This window comes from Excalfactoria chinensis, chromosome 1 (assembly GCF_039878825.1).
Source record: "Excalfactoria chinensis isolate bCotChi1 chromosome 1, bCotChi1.hap2, whole genome shotgun sequence".
In the NCBI taxonomy this organism is placed as follows: domain Eukaryota; kingdom Metazoa; phylum Chordata; class Aves; order Galliformes; family Phasianidae; genus Excalfactoria; species Excalfactoria chinensis.
The window spans coordinates 126,079,969-126,101,127 of record NC_092825.1 but is presented as its reverse complement, the minus strand read 5'-3'; the positions used below and the strand labels follow the sequence as shown (position 1 = coordinate 126,101,127).

Genomic DNA, 21,159 nt, shown 5'->3' with positions numbered 1-21,159 from the left:
CTTATCACAAAAGACCCTACTAAAGTCCATCCCCTTCTTATTTACAGTCCCCTTTAGATAGTGAAAGATATGTCTGAGGTAGTGATGCCTTCATTGTAGCCTTCCCCCACAAGGTCTCCCAGGGCTCTGTGCTGGAAGCAGGATCATGGAGGATCTGAAGTACCAGCAACAGCTGAGGGTCAGCTCAGGGCACATAAAGAACCTTGAAGCAACTTGACCTATACAAGCTGGTGGGGCCTGATAGACTGCCTCTGTCGGTACTGGGAGAGACACCTCTATCCTCACCAGGCTGATCTCTCTCATCTCTGAGAGACTTTGGAGACCGAGGGAGGTCCCTGATTACTGGAGAAAGGCTGATATGCCCATCTTTAACAACAACAACCCAAAATCAACCACAAGGTAACAGGAAACAACAAGCCAGTCAGCCTAACTTCAGTTCCTGGGAAATTGTGGAGTAAGCCCACTGACCACATCTGGACATATGAAAAAGAACAGTCATTGTGGATTTACCAAATCATACCAAATCATACCAGAGCAACCTGATTGCCTGTTGTAAGTCACAGGATTCATAGATGGGAAGGGAGTACAGGGTATCATTTATATTGGCTTCACACTCAAAGGCAGGGCTGCCTTCAGGGCATCCCAAACAGGATGGTGGAAAGAACTGACAGGAACCTCATGAAATTCAACAGGGACCACAGCCATATCCTGCATCTGGGATGGAAGAGTTTTTGATGCTGGTACAGGCTGGAGATGGACTTCTGTGGATCAGCCCTGGGAGTCCCAGCAAGCTATGCATGAGGTGGTGGTGCACCTTTGTACCCTGGGTGGCATGAACAGAGGTATGACTTGATTGAGGGAAAAGGTTATTCCCATTGACCCAGCACTTGTTAGACCATGTCTAAGGTAGGACTGTCCAGTTCTGGACACCTCAACAGAGAAAAGATTGGATGGAATTTATCAGAGGGCCCCCAGGGTGGTGGGATGTGAAGCACTTCCCCATGAGGAAAGGCTGGGGGAACTGGGATGGTTCACTGCTGACAAGGGATGGTTTTAACTTACCTAGCAGGCCCACCAGAACCTACAGAGGGTTGAAGAGCTAGAATCAGGCTCCTCATGGCAATGCAGGATGGAAGAGGAAGAAATCATGTGCATCAGTTGAAAGAAATAGAGAAACTTCTCCCATGAGCACAGCCAGGCATTGGTGGAGACTGCTCAGAGAGGCTGTGCTGTTCCCATCCTCGGAGGCTGTTAAGACCTGACAGGACATCCATGAGCAACACAGCCTGACCACAGAACTGCCATGCTTTGAGTAAGAGATTAGACTGGAGACTAACTGTGGTCCCTTCCAACACAAACTGTCCTGTGGTTCTGGATCTACTCAGCTGGCTACTACCAGGAACATCCTCGTGCTCCCTGAATAAGTTCCTACATAACATAGATTCTAGAAATCTATTTTAATGCTTTTTCTCTTCTGTTCTACCAATATTTTGTGCACTGACTCCTCTACAGTGACATTTTTCCTGCTTTATAAACCTGACATCAAGGAGAAAAGAACTTGAGGTACACATTTTAACACTGCATCACCGTATGTCAAGCATCTGTCATGTCATCTTTAGACATCAATTTAAAAGAATATTCACTACATTATGGAATTAGGAAGAAAGAAAAAGAGAGAAGAAGAGGAAAAAGTCCTGTCATGAGGAAGGCCCTTAACAGCAAAAGAAAAGTATTTTTCTCTCTCTGCTTCTCGTGTTCTTAATCTGTTTTAGGTATTTATAAAACTTCAATCCTCACAGTATCAGAAACCCCAAGCGTACAAAGATTTTAACATGTACTTAACTCTATACTGCTGTAAGAAGTCCCCCATGTACTTATACTTTCGCAAAATCCAGGCCTAAACGTACAGGTAGAGCTGCACAGATTATTTTGTGATTATTAGCTCTGAAACCCTCCTTCCCCTGAAGGAAGATGGTCTCAGTTATAAAGTATGCTCATGCAAATATTTAAATCAGTCGAATAATCTAACATCTGACCTATGATCTGACGGTCAAACGCTCAGCCAAAACAGGCAAACTGGCAGGATACGTGAATATAACACTCTGAAAATGTATTTGTTGAAATCACAAGGATTGTTGTGTTGTTTGGCACAAACTAACTGGGAAGCACTGACACAGACAGAAAATCAGTCTTTTTTGATGGAACTGTTGTCAAAGTTGCTGTCTTTTTTTTTTTTCTTCTTTTCTTCCCAGCAGCAATAGCCTTGACAAGATCCTTCTAATCCTTTCCATCCAATTAAACAGGCTACAGTTGCACTACGGTGTAAAGCAGAATATCCAAAAGCTGAAATAGGTTGGTCTCATTCCCCCCACTTTTTGTCTGTTTGTTAACTATTTAGAGATGGCTCTCAAGGAACTAAGTTACTCTTCTCTTGAAGGATCAGGGCCTAGTAAGGGCCACCTTACTAACAGTGGAGAAATTTACTTCAGAAGGGACTTGTGAATTTCTGACAGTGATGTCAAAATTTACACTAGCATTGATGGTGCCCTCTCCATGCTTAAGATGATGAAATTTGAGGCCATGTGTTTCTGTGGAGATTTCAGAAGGAAAGTGAAACTATGCCAGAAACTAAATGAGAACTCCAATTCCTTTCTAGGCTTAGGTACTTAAACACACATGGCAGCTCTCTTTCCATTGAGCAGGACCTGAGGGGAAAGTTTGCCCTCTCTTGGTGGCCTTGCCTTTTTCCCTGCCCTGGTGGCACCGTGATTGCTTCCTGGTGGGCCCATCTCAACAGAGCGAAGCCTGGGACTCAAGCTGGACAGTGAGTGCTTTTCTTGGCCTTCCCCATCCTCACAAGTGTCCCAGCATGGTGACAACCACGGGGGACTCAGCTGCTCTGCCACAGATAGGGGCTGGAGGTGGGAGGATTGTGACAAAACACAACTGCTACTCACATAGCATGCAAGAAGCAAGAGCTACCCTGTCCCGAGAGAACACAAAGCTGTGGCCTAAATCTGCTGCTGTACAGGGGAAAAAGTGTCCCTGCGTGATATAAAGAAATACAGATATCAACACCAATAATCCCATCACTTTTGTGTTAACAGCTTGATAACATATCTGCTTATAACTCACACGCTGCACTAAATTTTCTGCTCTATAGTAACTATCATATTCCTGTCAGCAGAACTAAATATTTAATCATCTAGGGAGATGAATCATAAAAATCTGTTTTGGGGAGATATTTTTAAATGGACACTTTGTTGTCATTTAATTTTGAGAATTTGCTGTCTCTGCCATCTCTCAGGAGGGACCTCAAAAGCCTGTGACCATACAGGCTATTGCCCTATACCACCTGCAGTCTCTCTTGCAGGTTAATCATGTAAGCTAAGGGGTTTTAAGGTCACCTCTGACAAGATCAAGCTCAGAGTCTGGCTGGGCACTCCTAAGCTTAGAGAGATAGAGTCCAGAGATGCATGGCCTGCTTGTCTGCAAGGACTTTGTGACTGGATGCTCCCCCGTTGCTGTCCCACAGTTTCATGTCCAAGTCTGTAATCCTACCAAGTGTTCAGACACAGCATCAGACCAAGGCTGTGCCCTTGTTTTGCACCATGTAATGCATTTGTGACCACGAGTCTCTCTCAGCGCAGACTGAGCCTTGGTGCCAGCACATCCCACCAGTGTGCCAAGTGCTGCTGCTCTCAGCCCTCTCCTGCTACCAGTGGTTCCCATCTTTACACCAACAAAGTTTCTCCAGTGTGTTGTAAAATTCAAATCAGGTTTTACAAAATTAATCTCTGAGGAAAAAGGATAATTATTAAAGAGCTTCATTAGTGCTTTGCAATCTTAATTATGATAATTATATTTTTGTAGCTAATATAACTGAACTCCTGCTTTTAAATCCCATTAATAAGCATTTTAATCCTTCTCCTACTGGGACAACAAACCCATAATGTTGAACTTTATATTTACATAGGACAGTTTTAAATAAAAATGATGCGCTGTTGTTTACTTAGGGTTTCTGTTCCCTTTTATCTGCACTTTGAATACGCATCTTCTCCCGAGACACAAGAAATAAGATGAACTCAGCATCTTGGGCTCAGCTTCTCTTCCTGGCAATGGGAGGGTGGGTGAAGAGGAGAGCAGCAAGTTTCAGGAACAGTGCTGCAGTGGCCAGGCATGTGGCAGGAAGGAGATGTCATAGGATCATAGAATGGTTTAGGTTGGAAGTGACCTTTGAAAATCATCTAGCTCCAATCCCCCCGCCATGGGCAGGGACATCTCTCAGTACATCAGGCTGCCCAGGACCCCATCCAATCTGGCCTTGAGTACCTCCAGGAATGGGGCACCCACAGCCCCTCAGGGCAGTGGTGCCAGCACCTCACCACCCTCATCATGGAAACTCAGAGGAGCCCATCTACCATGAGGAGCCCACCTGCACCTTGCTGGCAACCCCCCACTCTACCCCACCGCCACACTGCATGGCACTGCTGCAAGGAGCCAGTGGAGCTCTGCCCATGCTTAACTCTGGGTGAAGTTCTTCAAACAGCATGCTCTGAAGTGTGTTACCTCGTCCATGAATGCAGCTGGTACCAGCCAAAGCCAGCGAGGCAGACACACTACAGAGGAATGATTTACTATTGAAGTCTGATACATCTGTTTCCTTTTATTTCGCTAAGCTGTGCACCATACCTGATGGTGAGGACCAGGGAAAAAGGAGGCAGCTGGGAGAAAAGGTCAAAAGAAATCTCAGTAAAAAAGGAGTGCCTAAGTCTGCAAACTATTCATCTGGTGCGTGAACAGGGAAAGGCACCTACCCATCCAGCTGCTGGAAATCTTGAAATGTACCAGCAAGTGACACCAGTACAAACGGCCTTTTCTGAGCATGGTTTATAATCCCTGACAGAGTAGAACTTGCTGTGTCCTACATTACAAACCGCCCACCACCACCCAGTTGCAGTGGGCTGGTGGAATTCTTTATAAATCTGATTGCAGGCAAATATTTCACAGTTACTAACACAGAGAGAGTAACAGATCAAAGGTGGAACAGCATACAAATTCAGATATCTCAATGAAGAAATGAAAACAATAAAGCATATATTAAATATTATCTGCCCATTAATCTCTGGAGTAAATTCAGAAAACTAATTAAAAGCTTCTACACAGATAAATGATAAGCTTCTTTATTCAATGAGCTCAACATATGAACAAACAGAGGTTTGTGTTGATACCATCGTTATTAGCGATTGCATTAAAGCAAATGATTTTTGTTGTGCTACTGGGAATACAGTGGTTTGAAAAAGCAAAATGCTAAGAGAGAAAAAATCCAAATCTTCGCTGCGCTGAACTTATCACATTTCCTGTTCTTTTTTAATTCATTTTGGGTAACGATAACTCTCACAGGTCAGCATGATGAAATAAGACGACAACGAAAACCAGCAAAACCCGAGCAAACAAATAAATAGAGCATGAGAACAGACTAAAGCCTGTACAGTACCAGCAGAAATTTCTGCATATCCATTCTACAGTGCAAATCCAGCTTTAATGGGCAACGTTGTCTTCCTGCATGGGAAATTCTCCACTTTATCAGTCGTTACTGCACCTTGTTTTTCTTTTCCTGCTATCGGTGTCAGCAGTGGCAGGGGATTTTATCTGAAATTTGTAGGGAGGTTTGTCTCCTCAACCGTAATTGATAGATATTCTATTTTTGTGGTGAAACAGCTCTGTGTTGTGTGACGTGGCATTGCAGTGCTGCACGGGGAGCTTATGAGGCAGCCAGTGCTGCTTTATGGGGTGCCCAGGGCAGAGCCTTCTGCCAGGCAACTCTTCTGAGGGGTGCTGCTTGGAACAAGGGGGATCCTGAGCAATGCTTAAGACAACAGATTTTATGGCTGAAGTTCAATATGAATGCAGCACTTGAAATAATTAATTTAGACACACAGTTGGTCCTGAATCGGGTTATTTGGGATGCATTAAAATTATCTTATTATCTGGCCCCAGATAATAAGATATCTTCTTGTGGCTCTTATGCAAGAAAATACATGGTCAGACTTGATTTTTAAAGACAAGATGCATTCTGGTGACCCAGTGCTGTTCGGCATAAGAACAGCTTTAAACTGATGAAATGGAGGAATGAGAGCAAACTATAACTGCTTTTGTTTATGTTTTTTATTCATACTCAAGCATCTCCCTACTTCTTACTCTACAGGAAACTCTCCCTATTGACTAAAAGTGGAATAGAGGTTTCAGAATGTCTCAATATAATGTCCTCTTGAACACAGGCTAAATGCAGGATATAGTCCGGAGAATATAAAGTGCATTTAAATGTTAGCATAATCATTCAGCTGCTGTGTTCCAGAAATGGAGAAGTCATTAAAAGCCCTATAGCAAAGCATCAAATTATGCCTCTGCCAGATATTAACTTTGAAAAGAAAGAATAAAGGCACTCTGAAAACCATAGTGAAGCGCTGATCTGCTGGTTCACCTCATGCTCACGTACTGTGAAAGTTAGAATTGCAAAATAACAAATCTTTTCTGTGCCAAATGATATTGGTAGGAAAGCATGTTTTAGCTATGATGGGTGCTTCTTTCAGTTCTGAATGTGCATTTACCCTTCCCCCTTGCAAGCAAATTTGCTGTCAGAATGTCAGGCTGACTTGCTGTTTTATTTGCCATCTGTGTCATACTCGTACAGATCACTAAGTGTGTGTCCCAAAAAGCCTGAATTGTTGCATGCTCTTACATATCATTCATAATTACCGGGGGTAAAAATCATGAAGCAAGAAAAAAAAAAAGGAAATAAGACATAGATCTCTATTCATGCTGAAGAGCATTTTATTTCAAACACAGTGTCATAGCCATTACTGAAGCACCACAGATTCAAAAATAGGACCTGAACGCCTTCAGCATACCATGTTTTTTGCAGGTGATCTAAGAAAATCAGCACTAGCTACTTTGAAGACAGATAGTTTACAGTGTATCTATTCTTCAGCATGTTTATCAATGACATACCCAGCGGGATTGACTGCACCCTAAGCAAGTTTGCTGATTGAGTGGCGCAGCTGTGACACAATAGGAAGAAGAGACATCATCCAGTGTGACCTGGACGTGGTTGAAAAGTGGGCACATGAGAATCTAATGAAGTTCAATGAAGCCAAGTTCAATGTATTGCACTTGGGTTGAGGCAATCTCAGAAATGAGCACAGACTGGGAGAAGAACTCACTGAGAGCAGCCCTGTGGGTCCATCAGGACATGGGGGTCCTGATGAATGAAAAGCTGCATGTGAGCCAGCAGAATGCCTGCAGCCCAGGAGGCCAACTGTATCCTGGGCTGTATCAACATCCCTGGCCAGCAGGGAGATGGAGGTTACTGTCCTCTTCTGCTCTGCCCTCGTGAGGTCTCATCTGGAGTACTATGTACGAGCTTAGGGCCACCAGCACAAGAAGGACGCAAAGCTGTTGGAACTTTGTGGCCCAGAGAAGGGCCACAAAGTCGATCAGAGGTCTGGAGCACCTCTCCCATAAAGAGAGGCAGGGGCAGCTGGGCTTGTTTGGCTTGGAGAAGGCTCTGGGGAGACCTCATTGTGGCTTTCCAGAACTTGTAGGGAGCTTACAAGCAGGAGGGGGAGCAACGTTTTGCATGATCTGATAGTGACAGGACAAGGGGGAATGAGTATAAACTAAAAGAGGGGGTTTAGGTTAGATATTTCAAAGAAATTTGTTACTCAGAGGGGTGGTGAGGCACTGACATAGCTGCCCAGAGCGGCTGTGCGAGCCCCATCTCTGGAGTCATTCAAGGCCAGGTTGGACAGGATCCTGGGCAGCCTGATCTAGAGGTTGGCAACCCTACCCATGGCAAGGGGGTTGGAGCTAAGATCCGCTCCAACCTGAGCCATTCTATGATTCTATTGTTCTGTGATTCTATGATTCTCTTCTACTGCGAGTCCAGCTATTGTCAACATACCTGATCCAGCTTTGAGCAAGCAGTGAAGCAGGACTGTGGCTTAGTGTATGCTTGCTAGCTTACACAGTTACCTGGTGTCAGCAAAACTATGCTGTACAGGACAGCTAGATGTAGGAGGAAAAGAAGCAAAAAGGGAAAAAGGAGAAAAGAGGTGGAAGCAACTGGCAGGGAGCTCTGGTGGTTGATGTGTCAGAACCCCCTGGCTCAGACTCATGCAAAACACCTGGGAGAGGCATCCTGACAGCATTATAAGAAAACCAGGAGAAAAGCTTTTGTTATGAGATGGATCAGGATTGTTGGTCACGGGGATGCTGTTGTTGCTCTTGTCTGCTGGGTTTCAAGCAGTCTCGAGGGTGTCTGTAGAAACGGTAGCAACTTTAGCACCAGCAGAAAAGATATTAATTTATAGAAACTGTGACAAAAGTAGTATAAAATCCCATATGACAGCACTTTATTTTCATACATCCTATTGCCACATTACTATGGGGGTATTTGGGTATGGGATTTTTTTCCCCCTTTTTTAAATCCGAGCAATATTTGGGTGTTTTTTCTCCCCCACCATTCACCTTGCTTTGCATACTTCAAAAGGCAAGCTGCTGAAAAAACTTTTCTGATGGTTCCTATTGTTTCCTACTTCAAGTGAAAAAAAAAAGTACATGGTGTTAAATCTGAACACCAAGACTTTGTGAATGTGTAAACTTCAGAACTCTAAACCTTTCAGGCTGTGCCAATGTAAACCACCCCAAAGTGCAGAGAATTAAGTACACTTTATCCTTTCTGTCTACGATTGAACGTGTTCCAGTACTCCTAAAATTGGCAGCAAGGAGTCTCTCAAATCTCTCAAAGCAGAGCAGAGCTTTTTCAAATGGGTGTTGGAAAAAGAGGGCAATCCACATCCAAATCTCAGCCCCATCCCTGTAGTTCTCTCCTTTGAAAACTCTCGCCTTCTGTTTTGAATCGCTTCACCCTTGAAGACACAGGACAGGAAGAATAAACCCTATATTTTCTAAGTGAAATGCTCTCTATTCCCTTAGTGAAGATGACACAGACATTTTAATGAGCACTTTTGCAAAGCACATCTGCCTATATATCACTCCCCTTCTTACATGTTGCTCCACTGTTGTCCAACCTGTCAAGAAACACAAGTTTCTTGCTCCAACTTCTGGCAGCCAGAATGGCTGAGATTCACATTTTGGGAATCCAACCACAGGCATTCTGATCTTTTCCCTGCCATGTATCCTCTTCCCCACGGCACCCCAAGCCAGCACCTCCTCTCATCTGCAAAGCCAAATCTGACCCCACACCCCTTTCTCATCCTGGACTCCATGTATGGTTCAGAGGCCTCGCACCAGCATTGCCATGAGTGACATGCTGCATGTGTTGGAGAAGCGTGTCTGGGTACTTGTGATCACTGCCAAGCCTCCTAAAGCTCAGTGTGCATATGGGTCACAAGGTGATGGAGTGTTGGTGTTTAGCTGCTGCTGTTCAGGTGGGCAAAAGGGTCTGAGCTAGGTTTGGCGAAGGGAGCTGGAACAGGAAAGCCACTAAAAGGCTTCACGCATCTCCTCCTAACTCGGAAATGTTTTACTGGAATGAGCAGCTTCAATTTGTCCACAGTCTAATTCCAGGCTATTTTAAAACTGACATTATCCTGAGAAATAATGCCGAGTCCTAAACTGCACTGTGAGACGCGCAGTAAATTTTTAGTCAGCTAAAGACCAAAGAATGAAATGCGAGAGAACATTTTTCCTGATATATTTTTTTCTCTTGCTTCACGGAAATATTGATGGGAAGGATAGTAGTACTGCTGCTGAATGGTGAATCGTGTGACTATAAAGATACATTATGTGCATCAGTCCAGCAGGCAGTTCTCTCAATCTCACCTCCTCTGCAAATGCAGTTATCTTGCTCTGGCACTTTGCAAAATCCTCTAAATTGCTATTAAATTAAATACTTTTAATTTATGGAGGATTTTAGCTGAACTCATATTTCTCTGCCACTAATTATCAAGTATTTTACTGACGCTGTGAAAAACATTAATAAATCAATCTAAATGAACTCCTACCTTCCCCACTGAACTGGGGCTGCACGTCATCAGCCACACTCCAACCTGAGAAGGTTATATTTCCTTTGGATTCATCACTAATCTCATTTTGAATCATGCATTTCTGAGTGGGCTCGGAGCAACATTTTTAAACATGAGATTTTTAAGCTGGTGATGGGAGTATGTTTGAGTTGCATGAATAGGTGGATGGATTTTTAGATGTTTTCTGTGATTCGAAACAATTCCCCTTTTGCAATGTTAAGGTTGGCTTGCATCTTTCTTTCCCCCCCTTTCTGCCTCCCCCATCCCCCTCCACTAGAAATAGTAATTACACTTGCTATCTTTCAAATAAAATACAACTTCCAGTGTATTCTTAGACACCATGGGGCTCTGGGGAAGGATTGGTGGAAACACGGGTAGTGATAAATCACTGAAATTGAAGAACCTGTGGGTGTTTAGAGAGGTAGTTAGATGACTAAATATGGATTTCAGTGCTGAACTCTCAGCACCCACAATTGAAAATATTGACCTTGATATGCAGTCCTGGTCTTCAGTGTACCTTAATGTGGTGGAAGGATTTGGAAAGCTTCGAGGCAGGTAAGTCGTGTTCCAAAATACAGACTGAGTAGGGCTGTATTAGTAAAGCAGGTGGGTGAGATCTTCCCATGCTGACAACCCTACTGGGGACAATTCTTATTACTAAAAACAGTGTTGTCCCAGAGAGAAAAAGCCTGTAATTTCACATACCAGACAACGAAAGTAGATGTTCCCATTTCACCCACTGTTTTCCAAAGCCAACACAAATCTTGGCAAAGGAACGTATTTTATGAAGTTACGCGGACTGACTTAATGTATTAATCTTTACAGTGACACAGATTATTAGAAACTCAATGATATGTGGAATGTTTTATGATGTGCTTTCACTCTGATAAATAGCTAATCACCATATATTTGTGACAACAGAACATTACAGGAAGCAGTGATATGTGCTCTGAAAAACACCATCGGTCCTTTTATGCCCTCTGCATAATGTTCTGTCATCTGTGATGCTTAACTTTGCAGCGCTGCATTCAAAAACACAAAAAATGTTCATTATGAAAACCCTAACATTTGTCAAACGCCTCCTTTCTGGTCTTTTGTGGTGGTGTTTTTATTTCCCCAAGTAAAAGTGCATTACATGCCATTTGACAGCTGGTAATTGTATGCGTATTGAATTAAAGCATTGATTTTAATTTTCAAAGTCAAACTCACTCTCTTTTAGCTGAATGAATTACTTTTTTCATTAGAGAAAATATTGGTGCTGGACTTCAGATACAGGATCAGAGCTTACACGGCCTGTCCCCAGGGATATTTTCTACTGCTCTCTTTTTGAAATATTGAAAGGTTCTAACTTACCCATTATCCAGGAATGGGAAAAAAAAGAAAAAGAGAATAAATCTCCAAATGGTTAGCACAGCTCCTAAATTCATTGCTAGCTTTCAGCTATTTTTCCATTGCATTCTGATTCCCTGGCTGCTAGCATGGTTTTGTTGTGTGGATGAGAAACCTTGAAAGAGATGCAGGTGCTGCTAGGAATTGCACAGATTATGCCATGGATATCAATCTATATTTGAGTCAGTAGTAAGACACATCTAAAAAAACTCTGGGAAACAGAGACTCTCTGATACTTTCCCCTGTATTATCCTTCTCATAGATACAGATGATTTTCTCTCTCTAGTCTGCTACTGAGGGGCTTCAGTGCAGACCGCAACAGATGCTCTCATGTGGAAACCATGGGGGGGTGGGGGGGAGGGAAAGAAGGATCATAGGTTGTCATTCCAAAGAGATGTTCAAAAAAGGACTGTAGCTTTGTGCCAAGTTTCTGAAGACAGGTTTCTTCTACTGCTCTCTCAAAACCTAATCACCACGAGCCAAGTCTCTGACCTGTTGCTCTTATCATGCGTTCAAAGACATCTGTTGCTTCCTTATTCTTAGACTATCAAACTAATTATCTCTGTCTCAGTCTGGATTTTGTTCCACTCTGGAGTCTGCGAAGCTGTTCAGCCTGCCCTGACATCAGCCCCTCCACCAGGGAAAGCTTCCTCCTCCCCTCCTGCAGCATCGCCCCATCCAAGCTTGGCTTTGCTCAGTTGGGATGAGGAGACTTGGCCTCTCTACGTGCACTCACAGCCCTGCTGGGGGGACCAGAATGCTCTGCTCTCACTTCAGTAAGAAGCAGCAGCAAGTCCTTTGAAAGAAAAGGGGCTAAAGCTCTGTAAACCTGTCTTGGAGTTATGGCCTAGCCCTGTTTGCTGAGCCACTATAGCAGAGCTGGAAGGAGTGAGAGCTGCAGCTGCTGCCCTTCCACAGACAGGTTTCCTGCTAATAAGGAGTCATGTTTTGGACAAGGAATGTGCCCACCTACAGCTCCAGCCACCCTAGAGACGTGACAATTGTGCTGAAGTTTTTTGGGTCATACCACAGCTCCTCTATTTGTTGCATAGCGGGCTGACCAAAAAAACTCTCTGCAGGATTTAAGAATTAACTTTAATAATCTGTTTCTATTCCTCCATGCCTCAAGATCCCATATGCATGCTACAGCTTTCTCTTATTTCTCTACCTAGCGACTCACTACCTTCCTTAAAAGCACTCTTACAAAGTCCAGAGATCGGACTCAATTCAATCCTATCTGAAGAAAAAAAGCAAATTGTATGTGGAGAAAAGAAGGTGATGTCCCATCTCATGCATTTTTGCAGCTCTGCTGGTAAACGTAGAAGAAAATGCTGGTTCACATTAGTTACTCTGGATCTTTTCTCCTCTAAAACCTGTGATTCTTTTTGCAGCTGTGCATTAAAATGGGTTTTCTCTGAGGCATAATAAAAATATCACAGTAGTGACATACATCATCTTTTGGACGCCATGTTATGTGATGAAATTTTTCACGGTACACTTAGTTTGCATTTGTCCAAAGTAACTGAAAGTGAGAATGTGCACTGACCTGCTCCAGAGCAATCGTATTAGCCACCAATAATGCAGAAGATCACGTGCGCCAATTTGACTCTGTGCAGCACAGTGTGCTTATTATTTCTGCAATAAACTGTGGAAGAAAATAAAGTGTGAGAGCGTTTCAAGCATGTCTAGCTGTCCTATTGCTATAGTATTATTTTAACAGTAGAAGCAGATTGGGGATATATGCACAGCTCTTTTCTCTGTCTGGCACAAGACGTCTGTTCTACCAACCACTTTTTGTTTTTAATTCTTATCTTAGCCAAACTCTTACAGCCTTTACAAATGACCAGTACAAATGCTGATCTCTATTTCCACATTTAGACCAGCTACTGTTATACTGCTTCCATTTCAGTGCAATAAAGAAAACTACCGGTTCAGGAGTTTGTTACTTACTTGAGGGGTAGCTGCTGTTCTACAAACGAAGGGAGCAATTGATGCAATTTCTTTGCTGTACAGCTTTTGCTTATTAATAAATTCATTCTGTAAAAACTGCGGGTGCAATTCTGGATGAGGTGAGGAAATCATTAATGCAGTTCAAATATTTCTTGATACCAGAATTTGGGAACCTGACACTAATCAGAGCCATGTCCGTAATGAGGATTTTCTGAGAAGCTGAAGCTCCTTGGAAGGCGAAGGTGAACCATACAGCAGCACATAGGATTGTTATGATCTGGAAGTAATAGGATGATAGCAGATCTTCATGAGGGGTTGAAAGAATCATGAGCATTTATGGCCTCTATCCAAGGACAGCCAGGAATAAATGGGGAAATTAGTGGCCTCTTCAAGAAAAAAGGTGCTGGCAGCCCTGGGGTGATGTGGATTTTATATATGATTCTTCTATCACTAAGATTACACAAGCTTCCAGCCTTGTCTTTGCAAAATATTAAAAGATTTTAAACGAGCTTTACCCTAGAGAGACAGATTCCAAAACGATGTTACACAAATAAAGTGATGAATGGGATGCCTATATATCGTTTATTTCCTCTTGGAATTGGTGACCTTCCATCACTCAGTAGTTTCCTTCACACTCCCTCACTTGTGAATTATAAGTTAATCAAGAGCACAATGGAACAATGCATGCATAGCCTGCTCGCTGCATTCATCTCTCTCCTCAGGGTGGATTACGGATGTTGAAGTTGTAATGAGTTTTCTTTTAGTCCAGTTTTGACCTCAATTCTGACTTTACCAGCAAAAATGTATTGTGTGAGATTACACAAGATGTATTTGGAAAATACAGTGGTGATCTGGGAAACGGTTTGAGAAGCAGGATTAGTTTAAAAAAAGTAAGAGCATCTCCTGGCTTTCATCTACTCTGACATGAAGAGAGGAATAGAAATGGAAAAGAGGTCTCCTGTACTACCTCCTAAATCCTGCTCCTGGTTTTGCCACAGAGAATGATTTCGATGCTATTTCACACTTATCAGTGCAGAGAAAGCAGTATTTCAGCATGCCGATCTGTTTTACAGAGCCTGAGCCTGGGCTTGTGGGACTTCCCCTCAGAGGGAATGCAATGCATCTGTTGCAAATATTTATTTTCAGACTATACAGATACACAATACCAGTGAATGGAATACCAGGAAAAACTGTTCTCACACAGTTGATAATACCAGTGGTAACAAAGAAAGAATTATTCTCATTATAAAGAAGAGTTGATCTGAAAGGTAAAGAGAGGTGGTAATTAATTTCCTTTAATAGTCACACTGGGATCTCCTGTAGTGTGCGGTCTGATGTTAATAATATATTTTCCCCCCTATAATTAATGTTCATGTTCTGTTCCTGGGGGATCCTTCTCCACTATCCTCAGCATTGTCATTACTCAAGCACACACAAGCAACTTGAGCACCTTGGTTGATGCAATATCTAATTCAAGCTCTGCTTCTCTTGCCCGTATCTGATCCCCTGCCAGGTGAGTAGCAAATGCAACCACTGGAACATGCAGCCTCAAGAAATCTGGGAAATAATAAAGCATTTTGCCCTATTTCAGAGGCATGCTAAATGCTAACAAAACAATAGGATAGCACAAAGGGCAAATGACCCCCTCTGCCTGTCCTGCTTTCTGAGGCTTGATTTTCAGTGAGCGGGAGGTGAAGACTGGCTCTTGGCTGACCTCATGGAGTCATGAGGCAGTGCCACAGCAGAGCAACTAGGGAAGACCTAGGACTTCAGAGCAGCCCGTGGCTCTCAGGCTGGGTGCAGAGGGCAAAGGCAGAAAATGAAGCCAGGGCAGAAGGAGCAGAGCGTGGGCTTCTGCCAGCTGGCTGCCAGTCTCTGGCGTAAACCAAAGCCCTCCTGAAGTAGTTGCTCCATGCACCAGAAGCCAGTCAGCAACAGAACTGCTCTAAGATCCTCTCACTAAGCCATGCTGGATGTTCCTTGGATGCAAACATGGGCATGATTCTGCCCTTTTTTGGAAAGAAACAAATCTGAGTGATAAGCTGGTCCTTAACAGAAAGAGCTTAGAAAGGACTAGGTAAACAAATGCTATGATGTTGTACCAGTTTCCCCTGGAGTTTTATACTAGTTTTTACTGTAGGGATCCTGCAGGACAAAGTTGCCGTGGAAGTTACTCTTTTTCCCTTTACTTTAAATTTCCTTGAGTTTGCAATGCATGCTGATTTGCATTCATCGTGTTTTAGAAGATAAGGGAGGATGACTCTATGACTCCCAGCAGACATGATAGAAAAGGAGGGAACATGACAAAGAGCTCAGATATATTCTTTGTGTTTCTGAAAGACAGCAGAGATGCATGTTTAGGAGAATACAGATGAAAATGCCTTTTTTAATTTTCTTCTTCTTTTTTTAAGGGGCAAAAACTTCCCCAAAGTAAATGCTTCCAGAGGTGCTACATCCCCCACTGCTCTACCCTCCATGGCTGCTGCTGCCACCCACTCCTAATGCACGTTCCCACCTCAGCACATCTAGCCCTATACACTCTCTGATTTCAGCTACAGAAATGTAGCCCAGACAGAGATTTATGCTTTCTGGAAATGCCTTCATGTACAAAACATAGCAGTTTCCTGAGCTTTTCTGCCATTTAAGGAAAAACTGAAATACCTCCATGTTTCATGTTAAGACTAAATTTTATTTACCTCTTTATGAATAAGAACAGTATTATACCTAATTTTGTTTGCGCATATAAAATTCTCTAGACGTATGTCTGAGAAAAAAAGGGACAGATTTCTAAGAAAAAGAGAAAAAATCCTGGCTTTTGAGCACTGTCAGAAAGGCCTAGTATTAAAGACAGAGCTGTAATGCACACAAAGTGCTTCTTGACGTTTCTGGCTAGTTGACATATCTCTAAAGAAGTAAAATTAATGAGTAAATAGCTGGAAAGATGGAAACAGAGAGTACTGCTATTACTGACCCATTAGCAAGCGGGTCCCTAAGATTCAGAGACACTATATAAGCAGGCTTAAGGTCAAAATGCATAAATTCATATGACACAAATCCATCTTTCTAGAAGAAATGTTTGCAAAATCAGCATTCGTGTACAGGATATAGCTAATACAGCATAGTGACTTCATAATAACCTATCTGGAAATACTTTATCGTATGGAAAATACTTCAAAGGGTAAAGTTTCAGCCACTGTTTTAAACACTGCACATTCTCCTGCTCTATCTGACAAAGTATGTTTCTCTAATACATTCAGGTCTTTCTCATGCTCTCTAAATTTATATTTCCTATTTTGCACTGGAAAAAAAATAAAAATAAAACTGAGGAGGGAATGGAAAGCAGAGAGAAAATGTGTTGTTGAAGGTTTCAGTGAACACCTGCATCCAGTTCAACCTGCATCTGGTTAATGGGAAATTGAAATACATCTTCTCTTTACGGGACAAATTTGGATTTCCTGAAATCTTCAGTAAAAAGTAACTAGTTGTAAGATACATAACAGCTCTTCGCATTAGAAGTGTCTCATATGCACCTATATGTATCCTTTTGTCTCACGCTCTGGTACCCACCTGGGGAGCCTGTGTCTTTGGTTACACGGGTTCTGCTCGTCCCAAAAGCTTGCTTCTAACAAGAGGGTAACTAAAGTCCCTTTTAACACCTGTACTTTATGGATTTAATATGCTAATATGAAAACCTGTCTTGAATATCTAATCCTAAAATGTTTTACTTTCTTCTTCTGTGCTCTTAAGTAGTTAGTCCTGCTAATTCAACTCCATCAGGATGAAAGGCATTAAACGAAACGTCTGGAAGGAATTAATTTAAGTGCTTATCAAAGACTGGTAACATCAGTTTTCACTGGTGAGTAAAACGAATGCATGTGAACAGGAATTAGATACATTGATTCAGCTCTATTGTGAAAACAGCTTGGAGATAATGCCCAGGAAAACATGCATCACGTTAATAGAACAACTACAACGACCCTGACTACACTGACTGACTGCATTTCCACTTTGTCAAAATCAGTGTCAAAATGCCAGCGACAGCATAAAGCTTGTATTTGTTCCGTGAGGTGCCCATTTTACAATGGGGCTTTGGGGGAAAAAAATAATAATCTTCATCCATAAACATTTCATGATTCATATCTACAAATAATACTATACTTCTGCATTAAGAGAACTAAAAAATAACACAGGACAATGTTCAGGGACTGTCCTTGGACTGTATTTACAGCTCCTCCAGCCCCACAGGCAGATTTTCATCAAGTCTCCAGACTTGAGTTGCTCTCATCTTTTGATGGCATGACCAGAACTGAGGTTAGGGCTGGGGACTGGTAGGGGATAAAAAGCAAATGGCAGAGCCAGGAAAAACAAAGCTTAGGAAGCTCAGAGAGAAGGAGTGCAGTAAAGCAGGACCAGCTTAAGGGCTTTCTGGTAATAACACACTTGTGTTTCTGTTAGTCTGGCGCTTAATGTCAGGGACAAAACCAGAGCTTGGGCCCAGAGATCTGTATTTATTACCAGACTTACCAATATTCCAGTTGCAAACAACAAAACCTCACTGTTGGCTTCCTTATGCAAACACAAGACTAAGCCTTAGTCTGGGTCGACATATAGGCTTCCTGTACTGAGTCCAGTTCTGGGGCCCTCAGTACAGGAAAGATGTGGAGCTGTTGGAGCGGGTCCAGAGGAGGGCTACAAAGATGATCAGAGAGCTGGAGCACCTCCCTAACAAAGACAGTCTGTGGGAACAGTGCTTGTTCAGCCTGGAGAAGGGAAGGCTGCAAGGAGACTTCATTGCAGCTTTCCAGTATTTAAAAAGAGATTATAAAAAGAAGGGGAATCATCTTTTTAATGGAGTAGACAGTGATAGGACAAGGAGGAATGGCTTTAAGTTCAAGGAGGAAAGGTGTAGACTGGATGTTGGGGGAAGTTCTTCACAGAGAGAGTGGTGAGGTGCTGGCACAGGCTGCCCAAAGAGGCTGTGGATGCCCCATCCCTGGAAATATTCTAGAGCAGGTTGAATGGGGCCCTGGGCAACCTGGTCTAGTGGCAGATCTGGAGGTCAGTGACCCTGCCTGTGACAAGGGGGTTGGTACTTGGTAATCCTTGGGGTGCCTTCCAACCACAGCCATTCTGTGATTCTGTGATTCTGTGATTCTTCCTCACTACTCACCCTTGCACAGCATAAACTCTTAAACTCAAAAACTGCAGCTGTGAGGACTCTTTTTTTTTGCAGATACATAAGATTTTAAGGGCTATTATTAGCTTACTGAAATTAAACTGCTGTTCATATGAAATGACATGGAACAAGTATGGATTCCCTGCCTTGCCAAATGGACATGTTCCAGCAAGGGCTATCCTGCACTGGGTGCAAGCGTCTAGAAGCTAATGAGGATTCAATTCCACATAGTGTAGGAACAATACCATTGAAGGCTGCAGCCCTACTTTAAAATGACAGAAGAAGTAGCAGTTTCTTGAGACTGTGTCTCTTCCACTGCAGAGAACTGTGTCCGGTCAGTGACTTGTTCAGCTGGAACAAATGAGCAAGTGGAGCATCAATCACTGATGTGAGATGTCAAGCAGCTTACAGCTTTCTAGGCTTTGTTTACTTGCATGCAACATACGCTAATGAGTGAAGTTTCTTATCACTCTTGCCTCTATCTTCCTTAGTTATCTGAATCCCACAAAGCAACAGCTCTGATTGGAATGTCACAGGCTCTGGGATAAACCTCTTCTTGTAACTGGCTCCTCCTTGACCCACATGACCTCAGGTCAAGTGTCCCGTATGCAGTCTGAATGACTTCTAGCAACATTAGAAGTCCTTGGAGGCCCACTGGGCTGGACTGTTTACAAATGCCACCAGAGCAAATGGCTTGTGAATAACCCTAGAGCAGATATGAGCCACAAGAGTACACTGAGGCTGAGGGCTAGCGTTAGAGAAAAGGTTAAAGGAACGGCTGGTGGACATGAGGCAGCAGGAGTGTTAAGTGGTAAATCCTGAAAGCTTGGCAGGGATGGATGAAGGCAGCTGGTATTGGGACTGAAGAACAGCATGTTAGTTATGCTGTGGGGAAGAGCACATGAACCCTAAGTCCAATATGGAGCCAAACAAAGTCAGTAAAAAGACCATCTGCAGCAAAGCTGACTAGTCCTTGCTGTAGCCCATCAGGCCTTGTTGGCTGTACCTACAGACCGAGTACCTCAGACCCATCTGTTTTCAACCCTAACCCTCATCCTAAATCTAATCCTGCCTTTAATTATCACCTGAAAACTCCTACTCCTTAATATTAACATTAGATTTGGATCCAAAGTGTTCACCGATGGATGTTGTGAGAGATACATGGTGAAGGTGAGGGCCATATAGCTATGGATAGCCATCCGATCAGGATTGGAAAAGCAGAGGAGAGAAATTCATTACTATGCCCGGCAAGTCCTTCTGATCCAGAATGATATACTGTTGGTGGTTATGGCTACACTTAGAACGTAAAAGATATTTTTTTGCACAGCATCTTTCTCTTCTTTGTCTGCAAAAATATCAAGCATCACTCAGTTTTTGTCCCATTGGAGAATTCCTTTGGAAATCCTTCATGGTGATGTGGCTGCCCAGTGCTATCTGTCTGTCAGGGCTGTACAGCATTACCGTTCTGCACCAAGAGGCTCCTATGGAGGTTCACTCAGTCCTACACTGGCATTCCTCAGTTTCCTTAAAGATAAAGTAGGTGTTACAGCCAAAGCCTGAGGGTCTGAATAGCCACCTTTATATCTTGCTTGAGCCCTGTTTACCACATAAACTAGCTTCCTGGCAGCAGGCTGGATGCTTTTAGAAGTGCGGAGATGGGAAAATGCAAAGGTAGTATTTCTGCTTTAGGGCTGTGCAGGAATGCCCCAGCTGGAATGTCCTACATGGAGAGCAGCCCACACGCAGGGCAGTGAAAGAGTCGCTGTCTTAGATGCTGTAATGCACATTTGACTGAAATCTTTGGTTCTGAAGAAGCTGCATTTTTCTGGCACGTTTCTAGGAAAGTAGATTCTCAGTTTGCTGGCAGGTAGGAAGGAAGAGTTAAGTTTTTAAGAGCACTGAGTGGCACATTAGCAAGTGTAAATGCATCCAAAAAATGAAAAAGGACTGTATTACTGCTTCTGATTCACTGTTCTGTGCCAAATAACACTCTCTCAGTCACCTTTTCTTCCTCAAAGAGAACAGGTTGCGACAGATTGAAGTCTTCTCCCCTGCTATGTCAGGAGCCTTTATGTGACAATTACAACATCATTTTTGTTTTACGATCAGCTGAAGTCGGTTCAAAACAGCACTTCACCTCACACACGAAATAGCATGGCTTCATGTGACAGGGACTGCAGTTTGGCAGGAGCAATTTCTCATTTACAATCTGCTTTCTTCTGTCTCGGTGTTTTCCACCCAATGCAGAGTAACTTTAGTTTTGAAGTCAGTCAGGCTTATCTGGAGGAATGACTCATCTAGGGCAATCAGAGTAGCTTGCTCCTGCATGCTCTGAGAAGCACTCAAACGCTGAGCAGTGGAGGAGGAGAAAAACTACAAATCCATGACAGGGAAAACCTCGGTCCTTCCAGATAAAATCTGTGATATTTGTCAGCAGCTCTGGTGAGTAGCAGTGCTGGCACTCAGAAGGGGAATTTCTTTATCTCCTCCCTTTCCATGGTGATTTCCTTTTTCTCTTGTTTCACCCAGCTCACATGCCACGGGCAAAGCTGGCCTCAGAAAGTTCAGAGAAGCCAGCTGGCTATGTGTGAGCCC

General features: G+C 43.1%; 1 protein-coding gene across 8 annotated transcripts in view; it reads right to left on the bottom strand.

Annotated features, from left to right (window-relative positions):
• Positions 1-21,159, bottom strand: part of NPAS2 (neuronal PAS domain protein 2) — a 96,529-nt gene that overhangs the window by 54,818 nt on the left and 20,552 nt on the right. For 2 of the 8 annotated variants that reach the window (XM_072355992.1, XM_072355983.1), the window contains exon 2: positions 12,985-13,083. The exons of the other annotated variants lie outside the window; for them this stretch is intronic. The gene's annotated coding sequence lies outside the window, so the exon portion shown is untranslated. The remainder of the gene's footprint in view (positions 1-12,984; positions 13,084-21,159) is intronic. 8 annotated transcript variants of the gene reach the window in all.